Raw genomic sequence first — 4,914 nt, 5'->3', positions numbered from 1 at the left:
AATGAGTGTTTTTTCCCCACATTTAGTCTCAACCCTCCATTCTTGGTTTAGGTGCCAGAGACAACAACCAGAGTCCAGGGACATTTAAAATTGCTGTCAGTAAAGCAATATAAAACTCAGAATAAAACTTAGCGTAGTCTCACAGCCCCCAGCCTTAGCATGGGTCCTGGTTGTTTTAGTTCATGGATTTTACCAAGGGAGAGATTCATTGGCAAGACAGAATTCCTTTTTCCCTCAAGTACCTTTCTTCAAATTCCTCCCTCTCAAAAAACTGAGAGCAGTCTCATCTGAGGATTTACAATAATCCCATTTTAATAGGATTTAATGTACTTTTTTCATGGACTTATGGCATGCCCTACCCGACCTCTCCATATACTTACATTAACACCGAGATGTGATTGCTTTTCCCAAACACCTCCACTGATGTCCTTTCTTGTCACCCAGACATTAATCTCCTCTGCAGTCTTTGCCTCCCCACCAAATGCTATACACTGGTCCACAGATCTTCTTCTGTGAACATGGAGACTGGCGATTTAGGGCTCACAGGCCCCTGGTGGCCATTCAGTTCTGTCCCCTGCTGGACTGTGTGGATGTCAGAAGTGGCCTTTATTGAGGTTTTGCATTCTTAAGGAGAAAAACAGTGATGTGTCTGGGGCACCTCAGTGGTGCCAGATGCCGGGACAGGGAGGAGGCAAGGAGCACACAGCATTGGCGTGGAGTTGAGTGGGAAGCTGGTAGACCTGGGTTTCAAAGTTGAGCCTATGTCATTAGGGGTAAGTCGATCAAAAGAGATAGGTCTCTCTGCTATACTGTAGAAACCTGTTGTTTATCTATTTTCTATAGAGTAGTTAGTATTTATATTCAATATCTTGTAGTAACCTCTAATGAAAAAGAACATGAAAACAAATATATGTATGTATCTGTATGACTGAAACATGATGCTGTACATCAGAAATTGACTGAACATGGTAAACTGACTATACGTCAATAAAAATAATAATAGATGTTAAAAAAAGAAAGTGCTAGGTCTCAATTACCCTATCTGTAAAATGGACGAAGCAGACTTATCTCCTTAATGTATAGATATTTAGGGGAAATAAATGGGGTCATACAGTTGAAAACACTTTATATTTGGGAGGAAGAAAAGGTGTATGTGTGTGTAATGGGCTGTTCAATCCATTTCATGTCACTGTTTTCATTGTGCCCAAAAGAATATGATCCGACAGGTGGTATTAAAAACTGACAAACCCAGTTCTGTGTTAACTGTTGGAGGGTATGTGGAGGGGTCATCTGACATGATCTCCACCTTTAAGGAATTTACAGTCCAACCAGGTTGCACCACTAACGCATGAAATGATGTGGTACTGACTGGGGGCTCCCCACCACCACCTGTCCTCTTCTGTCGTACGAGGAAAGGATAATCAGAAGATGTGACGATAGAGCCAAAAGGTGGATGTGGCCCACTCTGACCAGCACAACGGCTGGCCTCTTCCCGTCCCTGTGGAGCGTGGCGTCTTACCCTCCGTCCTCGCTGCTGCCTTCAGGAGTGCTCATGAGTCACCTGATGCCCTGGTCATGGGGAGACGCCAGTGCACCCACAGGGGCCTCCTCTCCTGCTCCCCTTTGACACTGCCCTTCACCTACAGTCATGTAGTCACCTGTCTCTGACACTTCCTCACCAATGCTCAGCATAACTTGTAAGGAGGAGCAGATCAGTGCAATTGCTACCATCTCTGAAAATGGAAGATGGACATGCAAATTCAAAAAAAATCAGTACCAGGTCTTACCCATCAGACTGTCCAAATTACCAAAGTCTGAGTCAGGACTTGGCCTCATGGGGATGTGGGGAAGTGGGGCTCAGGTACAGCCGGTGTGAGTGCACATTTGTACAACCCCTTTGGAGAGCAGTTTGACAGCACCTGGCGGAGGTAAACTGTTCATACTTGGCAACTCAGCAGTTCCCTCCTGGGCGTCTACACCAGTGGTTCTTAACTGGTGGTGCTCTTCCCCCCAGGGAACTCTTGGCAACTCTGGAGACATTTCTGATTTGGACTAGGGAGGGAATGGATGCTACTGGCATCTAGTGGATAGAGACATCCTACAATGTACAGGCAGTCACTCCGGCCCCCAGCCCACTGCCCAACAAAGAATTATCCAGACTCAAATGCCAGTAGCGCACTGTTGAGAAACCCTGCTGTAAACCCTAGACGGACTCTCTAATGCAACCCCAAAAAGACAGGTCATAGGATGTTCACTGCACTATTTGTTTCTTACATTACAGTATTGGAAATAATCTGAATGTCCCTCCAAAGGAGAACAGAGAAGTAAACTTAGGTGTTTTCATACAGTAGCTAGAATAAATGAACCTGACCTACAAGAATCAATATGGACAAATCTTGAACACACCATGTTCATTGGAAGAAGCAGAGTTAATACAGAGAGTGCGACTGTTTACTGTGTAAAGTTTAAATACACAACTCTCTGCTTCACCTGTGGATTCAAAAATATGTAATCCCATGATGAAAGCACACACAGCTTGGAGAAGAGTTTACCTCTGGGGAGTAAGAGACAGGAATAGGAAAAGGTAAAAGGGGACTTACGATGAGCTGCAATGTTCTTTAAATTCATCTAAAGCAGATATGGCGGTGTTAACATTTGTCAAATCTGGATGGTAAAAACACAGGCCTTTGTTATATTGCTTTCTGTGCTTCGTTGTAGGTTTAAAGGATTTCATAATTCCTTAAAAAAGGAAAGATGAGGACTCGTTATACGTGAATTGTTTCAAACTGCCTCATGGGGTCTCAAATCAACTCAGTGTCTTACATGGCTAAGGAATGATAGATAGTGTTATTTCCACCACATTCCACAGCAAGTGCCTGGCGACCTTTGCATTCATTCTGCCACACACTAAATGCACCAACTATTGACATTACGTGGCTCAGGGTTTTGCATACAAAAAAAAATTGTTGAATGATGGAGCTCTGCTCACAGAGAGACAAGACCACTATCTTCCTCCTCATCTCGCCTTCCTGCTGTAATCCCTCTTTCTGCCTGTCTTATCACGGCTCAGTTTAGAGACGGTCCCTGAACTTGGATGACAAAACACTGTATCTTGATATTTCACACATCTAACTGAAATTTAGCATTCCCTTCCATTAGGAAGGTAACGAGCAACCTGAGGCTCTGTCACCAACTGAAATCACAGATGTTTTTGTATTACATTGCAGTTACTGAAAAAATATTTCAAACTGCCAGTCACGCCCACCGGCACGTCGGAACGACTGCGGTTAATTAGACTTGTTGCTAGATCTTATTGTTTATTACATTAATAAACATATATACACGACCTAAAATATTTATTTATTTTATATTTTGATAACTGCACTTCAGTGCAATTGGTTTCCTTTGGAAATCCAATGGATTTTATCTTACGCCTTTAAAAACATTTTGAGAAGGAGTCCATAGGCTTCAGCAGACTGCCTGAGGGGTCCATAAAGGTCAAGGCTCCCTGGTTATACCGCACCTTCTGACCCTTTGTTTACTGGTTACATGTCCAGTGGGTCTCGGTACCGATCAGAGCAGGATGGGAGAAAGTGGGCGTGAACTGAAGCCTTTAATGGTTTCAGAAAAAGCTCTGATGGTGTGAAGTGAGAGGCTGCCCACTCGCTGCTGGAAACAAACTGCGAGACTGAGCCCGGGTTTGGGATATTGGTAAAGTGTTGTGGTACTTGCGTCTGAAATAAGAGAATAAAGGTGGCAGATGGTTTTACCCCTGCCCACAGCTCCAGCCTCATTGCCTGAAACCCTCTCCCTTGTCACCTGTGCTCTGGCCATTTCTGCTGTCTTTCGGTGTCTTGGCAGCTTCCTCCTGCGCTAGAAAGTTTATATATGCTGCTATGTTTGCTGGATCGCTCCTCCCGTCCCCTCATCAAGACAAGTCCACTCTCCCTCCACACCTGCGTATCTACCCTGAATCTCCGGTCTAGGTCAGGCTCCTTGATGATCCTTGTGCAGACCTGTCTGATCTCCTTCACAGCCCTTTCTCAGTTTGTAACTGTATGGTCCTCAGGGTGATTCTTTTGTCCAGTTTTTGTCATCACACTAAACTATAAATCCCTCAACGACAGGGAAGGTTTGCTTTTGTTGTCTGCAGTATCACCAGCGCCCGACCGAGGGCACACATTTATTGATGAAGAGTGAATTTGAATTGGAAAATTCATAAAGGCACTGTGAATGCTAGCAGCATGGATTTAGGTCCACAAAAAATAAAGTCAGATGGCCTCCCTCCACTTGTGACACTCCCTTCTACCATCATGCGTCCTCCATGTGCCTGGTAATTCTGCACACACCAGTAACACAGAGATCTTCAGGCTAGCACAGTAGAAACAGTATAGCAAAACGGATAGACTGGGGAGACAGAGCGCCTGGGGTCAGAGCCTGGCCTTGATGCTTCCTTCCTGGGTGACCTCAGCCTCTTGGTGCCTCAGTCTCCCCATCTATAAAATAGTGAAAATCATAGTACCTCTGGCATAGAACGGTTAGGAATGAAGTAATGTAAGTAAAGCGTCTAGCGTGCACTGATCAAATGGTAGGCACTGAGTCTGATGGGTAACTCCCTCCTGCTACCCTCTGGAGAAGTTCTGGATTTAGAAACCAGGGAAGCCATGCAGCAGGGCTGGGTCTGGCTCTGGATTCTTTCCCCTGCTCTGTGTTGGTTGGGATGTTCACGGGAGCTGCTAAGTACAAAACTGAGAGGCAGGGGATTCCTCCGTGTAGCATGGCTGGATCTCCTCCTGTGTGTCTGTGTCTCCTTCTCCTTCCTGTGACATCTCTGTGCACTGGAGCCCCAAGGCAGATGTGCTGAACCTGCTGCCTTTGAAGAGAGACCCAGGGCCACAGTTATGATCGATCTTT

This window comes from Camelus dromedarius, chromosome 21, assembly GCF_036321535.1.
Source record: "Camelus dromedarius isolate mCamDro1 chromosome 21, mCamDro1.pat, whole genome shotgun sequence".
NCBI classification, from domain to species: domain Eukaryota; kingdom Metazoa; phylum Chordata; class Mammalia; order Artiodactyla; family Camelidae; genus Camelus; species Camelus dromedarius.
The sequence above is the reverse complement of the archived record's forward strand: the minus strand, read 5'-3'. Positions refer to the sequence as shown.